The sequence below is a fragment of the Schistosoma haematobium genome, chromosome ZW (assembly GCF_000699445.3).
Source record: "Schistosoma haematobium chromosome ZW, whole genome shotgun sequence".
NCBI lineage: Eukaryota > Metazoa > Platyhelminthes > Trematoda > Strigeidida > Schistosomatidae > Schistosoma > Schistosoma haematobium.
The window spans coordinates 56,407,464-56,421,726 of record NC_067195.1 but is presented as its reverse complement, the minus strand read 5'-3'; the positions used below and the strand labels follow the sequence as shown (position 1 = coordinate 56,421,726).

At 29.3% G+C, this 14,263-nt stretch overlaps 1 protein-coding gene across 1 annotated transcript in view; it reads left to right on the top strand.

Annotated features, from left to right (window-relative positions):
- Positions 1 to 6,334: 6,334 nt before the first annotated feature.
- Positions 6,335 to 14,263, top strand: part of DIRAS2 (GTP-binding protein Di-Ras2) — a 37,397-nt gene continuing 29,468 nt past the window's right edge. Inside the window, exon 1 of the mRNA XM_012940846.3 lies at positions 6,335 to 6,976. The gene's annotated coding sequence lies outside the window, so the exon portion shown is untranslated. The remainder of the gene's footprint in view (positions 6,977 to 14,263) is intronic.

Below are 14,263 nucleotides of genomic sequence, written 5' to 3'. Positions count from 1 at the left end.
ATAACGCGGTGGATTTGTATGCATATAGTATGCAATTCTCTTTGAACCGAATAGCCTGGTGGTAACGTCCCTGACTGTGAAGCTGAGTGACACGGGATCGAATCCGTCAAGATGCACAAGTTCCCTCAAGATTACAGGTACATGTTGCTGAAAAGTGCAAAGTAGCACGAAAAAACTTCCAATGTGATATGAAAAAATCTTCTGATTGAGATTATTTATTATTTGATTATTATTTGATTTGTCTATTTATTATTTGTTATTGATGGTACAATATAGAATTCTTAGCACGAGGTATTTCAACTAGTTTCTTTTGCAAAAGCAAAATTAATAGAGCAACAAAAAAAAGTGAGAAAAGATCTGAATCTGTACAACTTTTTAATTAGAGACATGTCTAAGAATACAGGTTATTAACTAGGTTACCTCTAACACCATTTTCGTCACAGAGTTTATTTACTAGGTAAGGTATTATAAAACTTTTGTACCTTTGCTAGAGTGCATGGATTTTAATGTATTTATGTCTCCTTCTACCAGAAGATATACATGGAGAAAGATACGAATGAAGGGGATGGTTAGTATCTACTACCAGAAGTTTGCAAGATATTATGTGTCTATACACAACCACATTAATAATGACCTCAACAGATTCACTATACATCTTACTAAATGCATTCGGCACTCTCCGCAATACAGCAAAGTCTTTTCTCAAACGTCCGGGAAAAAATAATGGAGAACAGTAAAGAACAATAGGTAATATGCAGAGATTGACAAATTGTAAGAATGAATATAAAGTAATTCTAAAAGCATGCAGCTTTTTTATGTAGTAAACCAGACGGAAATCTTTCTCCGATAATAGTAAAGTATGAGAAGACCAAGAGAGTTCAGAGTAAAAAGTATCACCAAGATAATTGAACTGCAACACGGTGTTCATCAAAGAGTCTTCAATATTACAAGCACTATGGGATTTCGAATCGGGTTTAAATGCTGTTCATATCTCAGGCTAAAGAATAGCATACAATTAACATCAAAACAATTCATTAAATTAATACATTAAGCTTAGATTACTAATATTTCTTTAAAAAAGTAAACAATATACACTTTTCTAATGAGACACCATAAAACGAACTTGAATTTCATATAACCATTAACTTCTACTGAAAATACAAAATGCTTAGTAAAATTATTGTCTGAAATAATATAGAATACAATGATACATTTATGTCATGTTTAATTATTTAAAATATCAATAAAAATCTTAGATGTTTTTTTTTAAAATTTGGCAACTATTTGTAAGTAATGATGGATAGTGGTTAGCAGTGGAATCCAGGACGCGCATTTCGTCCAATTTGGGACTCGTCAGTTGGATGTACCTGCATCTCAGAGTTGATGTTCCCTCTAGGACTCGAACCCAGTACCATTCGCTTCAAACGCCATCGCGTTATCCACACAGCTACTGAGCCTTGATAGCCACTTGGCAACTACTTGTTTACAAAAGGAAAAAAAACATTAATGTTTAAATATTGAATATAATTGAAGAAATTTTATACAAACTATATAGGAGTGAATTAAAGAAAAAAATGATTTGTTGACATGGCTACTAATATTACCTAAACAAATTTCAAAAGTAAATGCTTGATTGTTTTTACCTTTCCACTTTAAGTAACTGATAAGTTTAAAATAAAATAAGACAAAAAAAAATGATAAAAAATTAATAAATGAAAATCTAATTATTTCAACTTAAAGTTTATTATAATTATTTATTTTCAGATGGGTTTTGTGGATATTATAGTAATTTCAATGGTTAAAATCATGAGTCGATTGAAGTCAGACCACCATGGATAACTTGGGAGCACTGATATTAACCAACATATGCTTACAAGTGACTCGCTTCAAGAGGTATATCTTGGAGTTCTAGTGAGAAGCAGTGACCAGTGGAGTTCAACCAGGTCTGTTGTGAGGTAGTAACTCACTGATGACAATGGTGGATGTGTCGCTCACTTTCGTGTAATAGTTGAGGTTAGACATTAACACCGTTAGATGTCGGCTCAGTGGTCTGGTGGTTAAGTGCTCGCGCGCGGAATCAGTAGGTCCTGGGTCGCGCACTTCTGAGGAGTCCCACAATAGGATGAAACAGCCGTCCAGAGCTTTCAGGTTTTCCATGGTGGTCTAACTTCAACTGACTCATGATCTTAATCACTGAAATTATTATTTATTTATTTCCTGATTGTTTGAATTTCAAAAAAGATAATATAATTAGAAATTAGTGTTAGAGATAGAAATTCACTTGGTATTGTATGTTTTAATCTTTATATTGATGTTTGTGTGTACTGTGATTATTGCCTTGATATTGCCTTAAATCACAAGTATCATAAACAAAGATGGGTAGCGGATGACAGCTGAGTGAATATCAACTCCGAACTACAGGTACATTCAGCTGACGAGTCTCAAATAAGACGAAACGCGCGTCCTAGATTCCACTGCTAGCCACTATCCATCTTTAGATATAATGTTAAAGACAATCTAACTAAATGAAACTAGGGAGAAAATTATGATAAAGATGAAAAAAGAAAAGTTATATTATTGAACATCATTAAGATTGGTAGATAATTGTGAATAGAATAATTGAAAAATAAATTATCCCTCTGCATTGACTTAAAATTTCAATAATGAATTGGAGATTTTGAACTTCAGTAAAAGTGATAACTTACGTTGGAAATGATAGGAAGAAGTATATATGGATTACATTTAATAAAAAGCATCTAGATTATCCAATTAGTTAATAATAAAATAATGTTACTATGAACGAATTGAAAGATAATTTACAAATGTTTATTAACCATTCCTATGAGTTAAGGTTATATGAACATTCAGTTGTAGATTATATTTTATTTAGTTCTTTATTCATATACTATAGTGTCATTATTAACCTATAATTTTAGAAACAACGATTTAAATTAAAAGTTTTAACCTAATAAATTAAGAACTATTCGTTTCTATGACAAACGTAATGAATATAACCCAAATGAACTTTAAATTCACTTGGGATTGTCTATCAGAATCCTTACATTGATGTTTAGGACGGAAATTGATCAGTTTCTTATTGGCATGTAGCATATTGTGCAGATTGTTTCGATATTTGCCTTCAGTCAGAAGCATTATAAGCATATATGAATAGTGAATAGCTGTAGAATCTAGGACGCTCGTTTCGCCCTATTTACGACTCATCAGATGGATGAACCTACATCTAAGTTGATATTCACTCTGAGACTGGAACCCAGTATAGTTCGCTTCAAATGCCATCGCATTATCTACCCAGCTACTGAGTTCTGATAGTTACCAGCTTGTGCAATTGAGTGGGGTTCAAATTCATTTTTGTATCGTTTTTTTGAATATTCCCATTGATGTTGTGAACTGCAGTTGATCAGTCTATTATTCGTGATAATAGTTTAATTCAACCAATATTATTCGTTCCACTTTCGATATGATTAGTCTATAACAACAGGAACTTTTAACTAGCTATGTGAAATAACTAAAAATCTCAAATAGGAGGAAACGTGAATCCTGTATTCCAATGCTAGCCAACAACCATCTTTGTTTTTAATGTTTGTAACAAGGCAATATCAAGGTAATCCAACAGGATGGACATATGCCAACAACAGACTGATCAATTCTAGTCGTAAACATCAATGTAAAGATTCAAGTAAACAATACCAAGTGAATTTAAACTTCACCCCATTGCACAAGTTAGTGACTTTCAGGACCCAGTAACTATGTGAATAACCCGATGGCATTTGAAGCGAACTGTACTGGGTTCTAGTCGTAGAGTCAAAATCAACTCTGAGATGCAAGTATATCCATGTGACGATTCTCAAATAAGGCGTAACGCGCGTCCTGGAATCCATTACTAGGCACTATTATTTTTTGCTTTAAATGAACTTTGTTGTCAACGTTTCATTCAAAACATTTCCATAGTAACTTAACACATGTAAAATGTATATCAAAAAAACTTAGTTTTTGTTAACTTATTGAACTAACGAATTGTAACAATTTTCAAATACATACAGAAAAATAGGAATATCCAAAGTTATAGAACATGCAATCTAGAATTAAATATACCCTTAGTTGTAAAGAGAAAATTAGCTAAAGATCTTAATCATTCAAAATTTAAGGCGTACACTTAAATAAAACTAGTTCATAAAAGTAAGTAGACAAAATAACTAAATTTACCCTTTTTATTCTTAGTATACAGTTATAAAACAACAATATTACTTCAACTTGGAGTCATTTTATTGATTGTAATGATATTAAAAACCAAAAAAAAACTTAGTAGGAAATATTGTGTAGATCAGATATTTATTCATTTTTATACCGATTTTTAGTTGATATGGGAATTAGAAAAAAAAATAAATAAATGAAAGTACATAATACTGAAAAATAGGCATTCACTTAACACTGACAACAATAATCAAAAAACATTTTTGCTTTTTTTTTAAAAAATGTTTCCTAGAAATAAAAATAAACTAAAAGAAGAATTAATAATTTTATGCATCAATAGTTTTACAGTTATTTTGGATGGTTTTACTATTTCGCTTGTAAGAAAAATATATATATAGCTTGGTTAACATTCTGAAGTATTAGTTATTGAATTAGTTTCTATATGAAAATCAATACTGAACTCTAGGTGACAAGTTGTTAAGTAGAATTAAACATCTTTTCTAGAATTCACAACAGTCCACTATGCGAATAATAGTATATCATTTATAAATAATTTTAAATTATTAGAGTTAGGAATTTATAAAGATTGTTAATTTTTATAATTTACATCATGAACTAGCCTGATTTTTATAACAATTAGTCCCTTTGATAAATTCCGATAATGTAATAAGAAGACGAAGATTATTAGAATTATGTGATATATTTGCGCAATACATTTCGAATAATCTGGTCACATATATACTTGTTAGGAGCATTTATATATAAAAAAAATAGAAGATCAACTAGACAGGAAACGGGGTAAGAGGAGATAAGGATAATGATAAGAGTAATAATAATAATAATAATGTGAACACAAAGTGAAACCTAATCACTGTGGCTAATAAGTCAATATTACCAGGGTAGGTTTAAGGTAAGAACAAACTGTTTTTGAAAACACAAATGGGGTTTGGATTTTCGGATGACTAAGGCTTCAATAAACCTTAGTATACGCCCTTTTTACACTTTTACACAAAATGACAAAAGCCGAGTTTAGATCAATCTTATGACGTCTTTCACTTATATGTTTAGCAATAGAGGATAATGGATGTTTATCCTCTGGGCCATTTGATTGTATTTGTTTCTTCAGTCATTTGGGTACATGTTCACTAACCCTAATGTTTAGTAAATATTGAAAACGAAGACATATTAGACAGATATTTCGTTCAAGTATAGTAATCCTCAGCCACGACTTTATCAGATATCAAACTCAAAAACTAAAGGGTTTACGATGAGCCTTTGAGCCTTAAATCAGTGAATCAAAACTCAGTAATTTTAACTACTAGTTCTAACCAGTTTACATTATTCAGTGACTTTTCTCCACTTTGATCATTGATATATATATTCTACATCTAACATAAAAAAACATAATTCTTTAGTCAATTGTTTCATTTCGGATGTAAAGTAAATCACTGCTTGTATTAATCAAACATTATAATTGAGCACTATCAAGTAATTCTAAAATAACACTAAACAGTTATAAATTACTTCCTAAGTTTTAATGCATATCAAATACTTCCTTCAAATTACATTAATCAGCACTAAATAAAATATTATAAACACAGTATATAGAAACAGTTATCTTAATCTGTTCATTGTTATTTTTTACATAGAAAAAATAAGTAGATTTAGTAATATTTTAAGTGAATTCATTGTAGTAGTCTGGTGGATATCTTTATTTATTGTTAATGTAACTTTGATCATCTGAACAGCTTTCCATATATATATATATATATTCTATTACTATTCCACCCCTCCGTTGATTTGGTAATACTACTCACATGTCTGTGCTACTTCAGATAAAATGCTACTTTCTCTTCCATAAACGTTTCACCTATAAATGAAAAAGAAAATTGACAATTTTTTGTCTTTACATATATTTATATTCAATATAAATTGTATGTTGTATGCCTATATTCCATTGTATCTGTGTATTCACTCAAATACTATTTTACAGTTGATAGATCAGTAGAACAACGTGTACAAACACACAAACATACATATATATCCTCACTCACACTCACACACACACACAACAGATATACATTTTAGAGTATTTAAATGAATTTAGTATCCATTTATTTTTAATTTAACAACATTTTATATTAATTTATTAAAGTCATTTCGAAAACTTCTTTTTTTTCCTTTTTGATACAAAACAATCTCATGGTCATTGATAAAAGGAATTAATTAATATCGATAAAACTACTACTACTACTGTTACTACTACTACTACTACTACTACTACTAATAATAATAATAATAATAATAGTAATCTTGAATGCATTCATTTAAGAAGAAGGCAATTATATTACTGTAACTGTTCATCTACTTTATTCTATGATGAATACAACTTTCTACAATTCATGTAAGAAAAAAATAAACAGTACACAATGTATACAGCTTTGAAGGCAGAAAAATGTTATTGAAATAAATAGTTCCCAGAAGAATTTGATTAAAAAAAAATTAAAAAAAATAATTAAGAATAACAACTGAATCATTTAGACAGAGATCAATTTTATTGAATTACAGTTCATTTATATATTACATAACACATTCTTATTATTATTATTATTATTATTGATACTTGTTATTACTTATTATTTCATTACATAATAGCAATATTATTTTAACTTTAACAGTTCATAATCAAAAAGTAAATCATGTTGAATGAATTTGGCAAATAGTCTAATTCGTCAATACCATTTCGAAATTTTCTCTTAATTAAGTAAGTCTGAAGTATATTTTTTTGTTTGTTTATACAAATTTTGTATGTGTATTTTCAATGAAATTTAATTCATGAGTTTTTACTAAGCTAGACCATCAATGAGAACTTGGAAATATTGGATGAACATTTTATTCAAAGTATGATACTTCTCAGTAGTGTGCATCTACGATCCTAAATGTAAGACTCGAACCTAGGACCTTCAGTTTCATGCACAAACACTTCATCTCTAGACCATTGAATCAGTATCCAACAGTGGTAATGCTTAACTAAATGTTCAAATTGTAATTAATATTACTAGTAAAATATAAATTGATTGTTCAATATTTTTTTTTGTAATTGTTAATGTATTTTGATGATAAGCTTTTCCATAAAAGACATGAAGTTGTTACCATTTTATCAGCCATTGAGATTTCTTATTTTAAGATATACTCACCACTTCTATTCCATTTTCTGTAATCAATCAATCTTTGAATGAATTATTTATAAAATTATAAATAAACTGGGCGTTTAAAGATAGTTATCTATAAATTATTATATTACTGACTAGTAAATTCTATTGGTGTTTTATACCATACATATGTTCTTAGTTATTAACGTATATAAATATGTAAGATGTCAATATCAAGAAGATATGTAAATGATGTATAGCCTAGTGTTTTTTAAATCAAGGGTCGGACCGATTTTTCATTTGGTTGTAATGCACAGTGAACCCTCACCTACACTTCTCACTCCTTTCCTCAGAGCCTTATCACTTTTCGTTCGGTTATAACAAGTGGTTATTTAACTTTACTGTCAAATCACAAAATATATATTTATATTTGATTCACATGTTGGTGTATTGATGCTCTGGTCATCAGCGATATAATTTAAGTATCGTCATTTTACTTTTTTTCTGTATATTTTAAACCCCTTAAATTAACAAACGCTGGTAAACTTGCTGTAGGGATTCAAAAAACTGAAGATAATGATAAGCAAACTGATTATGAAGCACTGTCAGCGGGAGTGAATAAAATTCTAACCCACCATCAAAGAATTTGATACATACCGCTTCAATATAAATTTTTATTGAGAAGGAATATTAACCGATGTGTTTGAATAACTAGTTTTGTTCAGCAATAAGACCTAGCAGTCGTGCTCTTTTTTAACCAAAAATTTTGTTGCTAACATACTTAAAGTGATATATCAACATGTATATAATCCCTTGCTTGTTATAAGTTTGGACCCCTGAAGAGCTTAAGTAATTCTCATTTTTTCAATAAGTTCATAGTCGAGGACACTTCATCGTATCATTAAAAAACAGATTATAGGAAACCTGTACAACATCAAAAACACAAAACTATCTCGCAAATGGTTATCACTCATATCAATATTTAATGATCCATTATTTTCGTTTATTTATTCAATTTGTCAACGTTCATTAACTAATGACATTAGATCTCATCGAGCTGTATTATGACTTAGTCAAAACTGAATGTATTGATCGCTAGATTTTGGCTTACTAATGCAAAGCTAACTCATTTACCAAGAAATATTAAGATTTTCGGTTTTATCTCAAGGAAGATTATAGATTAGCGTGATTAGAGAAGTCATATGCTCAACAAAAAAACATTTCTCCAGTATTTCCTGATTTTACAAAGATTTCTAAATAGATATTTTTCTATGAAAAAACAAAAGATTTCTCCTAGTCTCCAGAATCTCCTTAATTAAACTGACTATAAAGGAGAAGATAAAGAATAAACGTTAGAACTTCTGTAACATCACATTTCTTTCTATTTATAAATTGTTTATCTCTTATTAAATTTCTGACAACCATATTGCTTATCAGTCGCAAATGCATTGGAATTTCACACACAGAGATCCAAATGTTAAGTATCCTATTGGATTTTGATTTTCTGCTTCGGTAAAAATATGAAATGACAATAGTCGGGATTAAGAACAAATATTAAACGGTATGGGTTGCTAAAAAATTGCTTTTTATTTCACTTTTACTAAAATTATCAATAGAATCACAATGACATATCAATAATATTATCTTTCTTAAAAATACAATTCAGTTATACAAAATACTATTACAATAAACCATGATGGCTTGTTTTACTCATAGAAATAAGCTATTAATATATATGATTACATAGGTTAGCACGTCAAATAGTTTGACCTCAATAACAACTTAGATTGATGAAATATATATCAGAAGGGGTTTTGTGGAGATTTTAGAAATTTCACTGACTGAAATCATGAGTAAATTGAAGCTAGACCACCATGGAAAACCTGGAAGCACTGGACGGACGTTTCGTCCTGGGAAGTCCCATACTAGGACGAAACGGCTGTCCAGTGCTTCCAGGTTTTCCATGGTGGTCTAGCTTCAATTGACTCATGATTTCAATCAGTGAAATATATTTCAGTTTGAACAGAAAATATACATATATAATGTTATTTTCGCCTGCCATCAATATGATTGTTTACAGACAAAAATAAAATTGAATAATTGGCCACGGAGTAATAAACAGTGTCATACTGTTTAATTAACAGTACTGATCAAACTCTATCTAACAGTTCACAACTTAGTCATGACTCAACGTTTCGATAGATCATGTTAGATACTGTTCAGATGCAATGTATCAGTAAAATGTCATGAACGTAGAATGTGTGCTTATCTAAAAATAAATTATTGCTCCTTGTGGATTATGAAGTTACACTTATTGCCCCAGACACGGATCTATCAAACTGCTTCAATCATGAGATCTTTAATAACAAAAGCATTTCACTTTTCCCTTGACTACATGTAAGCATATATAACTAAAAATATTCTACTTTGTTCCCTTTGTGCTACATAAACGTATATTTATTCAGTAATATTGTTTATTTATTTTAAAGAAATGGCTACTGTGGTGAACAAGAACACAAAAAGAGACACCAGAACGTGTTTCAACACAAAAGTACAGATTCTCTTATCAAAACCAGAAAACTATACAGGAAATTGTTCATTTGTAAAATGTCACTCAATTGTTTCAAACATGACTGTTCCTTCTGAAAAATGTCAATCAATCATCTCATTGTTCTTTAGTTTCCACACTAATCATTCTTTGTTCTTCTTCTCTTTTCTTCGATCTTCCTAACCTACTTATATCTGTCGACATTGATAGCACACATCACACTTCCACTCTGTCACGAGATGTTAAAAATTCAATTTCCTACTCAATGTGAGATTAAATATATAATACTAATTTGTTATTAACTTCCTTATCAACCCTCAATTTATTTGATATCATGAAATCTAATCTTAGTATTGATACTTCGTTGATTATTGCTAGGTAGCGCTTAACGTACATAAGACCCTACCTACTAATTGTCTCTAAAGAATTAAATAAAATGGTATAGTATGTATATTGAAATGAAAATGACATTTTATATTTTATTACAGTTCCATGTAACTCCTTGTTGATAGGATTTTTAACTTCATAATGGTCACTAAATATTTCTTTTAACTTTCATACAAATCAGTAGGACTCGAAAAATGACCTCACATATATTATTTACTACGGACTATATGGCCTTTTATAAATGGTTAATTGTATAGAAAAGTTTTATTTTGTTTACTTACCAATTATATTTTCATACATTTTAGTTAAGGAAACAAATATATTTCTTGTTTGAGTATGGTCATTTTTTTGACTAAAATGATATCATAAATCTAGTTCAATGATAACTTTAATTAGTCATATAAATTAATACATTAGGTATCATAAGTGACACATAACAATTATAATACAGGTAATATGTATGAACAACAACATACTTATATGGTTTGTTTTTTGACAAGAATGCATATATATGCAAATAAACCGTAGAAAATAACTATTCTGAATGGCAACTCGAACTGATGTACGTACATACGAAGTTCTACGTTGTTATTGACTGAATGATCCTGAATCCATTAATCTAAACATATGCATCAAACAGAAACCATTTTTTGATTAAAATAGCTGATTCCAATTCCCTCATTTGTGAGTTCGAATACCGAAGATAACACCGATTCCCTTAAGATCACAAACATGCCTCCTAGACAAATGTCTACTGAGTTCCAACTCAAAGCTTTCACAATTTACCTTCAAATCTCAGAATTTACAGAGTGCTCTGTGATATCAAATCTACTGAATACATTGCGGTTTGTTAAAAATAGATTGATATCACTATAAACCAAATGACAAGATATTGTCTTTAGTTCTTTGCAATGTAATTCCAACGAAAGACTTTAATTCAAGAAGTGAATTTCGACTCTAAATCATGTAATGATGCATCGAATAAAGCTTTTATGATAATTTTATTGGATTAATTAAACCAAAGTTTGATTTTCATCTATCCTGTATCAACTGATTTGTAACCTATTTAACTGTACAATCAAAAGTAATAATTAACACTTGCATTTGCAACTAACTATGAATTTAAAAAAAAATTCATAATACTTTGCAAAGTTTTATTTTGTAAATGTTCATTTATTTCTATCTGTTGTTGTGTTTGCTATTGATGTTGTCAGATATAAGTAGTTTGTATCATCCATCGAAAGTGAAATATCTGACGACAGAAGGTTAGGAAGATCGAAGAAAAGAGAAGAAGAACAAAGAATGTTTAGTGTGGAAACTAAAGAACAATGAGATGATTGATTGACATTTTGCAAAAGGAACAGTCATGTTTGAAACAATTGAGTGTCATTTTACAAATGAAGCAATTTCTGTATAGTTTTCTGATTTTAATAATAGAATCTGTACTTTTGTGTTGAAACACGTTCGATTGTCTCCATTTGTGTTCTCATTCACTACACTAAACATTAGCCTACAAAATTCAGATAAGTCGCTTTTTATCAAATTCATCAAAATAAAAATTATTTGAATAGTTAATTCTTATTTTCCAAGGTTTATTTGTCTTTTTTAAAAAAAAAAACGAACAATCTTCATTGTATAACTAATTCACTTTATCTACTTAAAGTTCATATTTTTTCTCCACCTACACAACAGAATTAGTTAGATAGGCAACAACAACAAAAAAAGGTTGACTTAGTTCCATTTTTCAGTAATAAGTAGAAAAAAAAATTTTTTCTTAAACAATCAACACATTCGGGAATAATTTATTTATTTAACGCCTACATTAAACGTGCTGATTAAATGTGAATTCGGAAAAAAAGAGAGAGAGAGAGGGAAAAAAAGTATTTTTGAGAATTAATTTTAAGAGATAGTGTCTAAATTATTAAGGATATGAAATAAACCGATATGTATGTATTTCGTTTACTGCTTTCCTGTACATCATACTGTGCTGTGAGTTACTTATGTCCAAATAAGTAGTTTATAACGATGGTCAGGAATAGAATATTTTTCAGTAGACGATCGAGAAGTAAATAATGGGAACGGAAAGCAATTTGTATGCAAATGAGCAAGCAGTGAAATCTGAAACGATGTACTGAGATTTTCAAAAAGAAACAGTCAAGTTTCAGACAATTGATTGATATATTGGAAATTAACTATTTACTATATGGTTCTCAGATTTCAGTGAGATATTTTGTATTTTCGTGTTCAAATACATTCGATTGCCCCCTTTCGTGTTCTTGTTCACCACAATACTACTTTGTATGAGGAAAAATGTAAACTCAAAAATTTAAAGCTGTTCATTCAAGTTTCAACTTATTAGACGTATTATTATTAGAAATCAGAGTGTTTAGAAAATTAATGTCGTGACAATATTTGCATGTTTATCATAATGTATTCATGTGCATAATATATAATCGTTACACAATAGTTTGTGTGCTATCGAATTTGTATATTTTACATATATCTATGGGTAAGAATAAAAAAAGATGTTTTTAGCGCTAGAATAAAGTAAGGTTAACATTTGGATCTGTGTGTGTGTGTGAAATCTCAATGCATTTGCGACTGATAAGCAATATGGTTGTCAGAAATTTAATAAGAGATAAACAATTTATAAATAGAAAGAAATGTGATGTTACAGAAGTCCTAACGTTTATTCCTTATCTTCTCCTTTATAGTCAGTTTAATTAAGGAGATTCTGGAGACTAGGAGAAATCTTTTGTTTTTTCATAGAAAAATATCTATTTAGACATCTTTGTAAAACCAGGAAATACTGGAGAAATGTTTTTTTGTTGAGCATATGACTTCTCTAATCACGCTAATCTATAATCTTCCTTGAGATAAAACCGAAAATCTTAATATTTCTTGGTAAATGAGTTAGCTTTGCATTAGTAAGCCAAAATCTAGCGATCAATACATTCAGTTTTGACTAAGTCATAATACAGCTCGATGAGATCTAATGTCATTAGTTAATGAACGTTGACAAATTGAATAAATAAACGAAAATAATGGATCATTAAATATTGATATGAGTGATAACCATTTGCGAGATAGTTTTGTGTTTTTGATGTTGTACAGGTTTCCTATAATCTGTTTTTCAATTTTATACACATAGATTCAGCTGCATTTTTATTTCAGAAAGAAAACTATTATGTAAGGAACATCTCAAATATGCAAAGCCAGAAGATTTACCGGAACAATAAAATTAAATAGCTTCTTTTTAATTATTTCATCTCCCTTTTACTTGTCGAAAATGCAGTAGTTATCATTGCACCTAATCACGAGTTTAATGAAGCTAAAACCGTATACACTCTGAACCTGATTTAATATTGTTCATAGAGAGCTGATCGTCAGGGGTTCGACCTCTTGTGACATGACAGATTTGCAATGATATGAAGTTCTATACTTAAATAAAATTGTCCAGTGCTATCAAGTTTTTATATTTGCCTTTATTCACCTCAATCTCTGATAAATATAGATTACAATTATCACTGATGTGTAATAATTTAGTGATTTTGTTACACATATTATACTGATAATAGATTTCATGCACTCAACCAAAAAAGATTAAAGTATTTAAATAAATTAAATAAACATATGAATTACTGCTTATATAAATGGTCTTGTTTTACTTCATTAAACAAAGTATCCATAATTGACTACAGTTTACAAAGCATGATTTAATGTTAGTTTGTCAATATTCTTTTTACCAAAAAGAAAAAAACACATTAAGAAACAAAAACTTGTAAATAAAGAAATGACAAACAAGTTTAGTAAGAAGTGAAGTGAAAAGAATAGAAAAGAAACTCAATTTGTTTGATTTGTTCTCTTCTTTTGTTTCATTTGTCCTAATCAAATATCTCATTGTTTTATGAACAATTTCTATATTTGAATATCATATGAAATTTTGATTGTATACAGTGGGTAA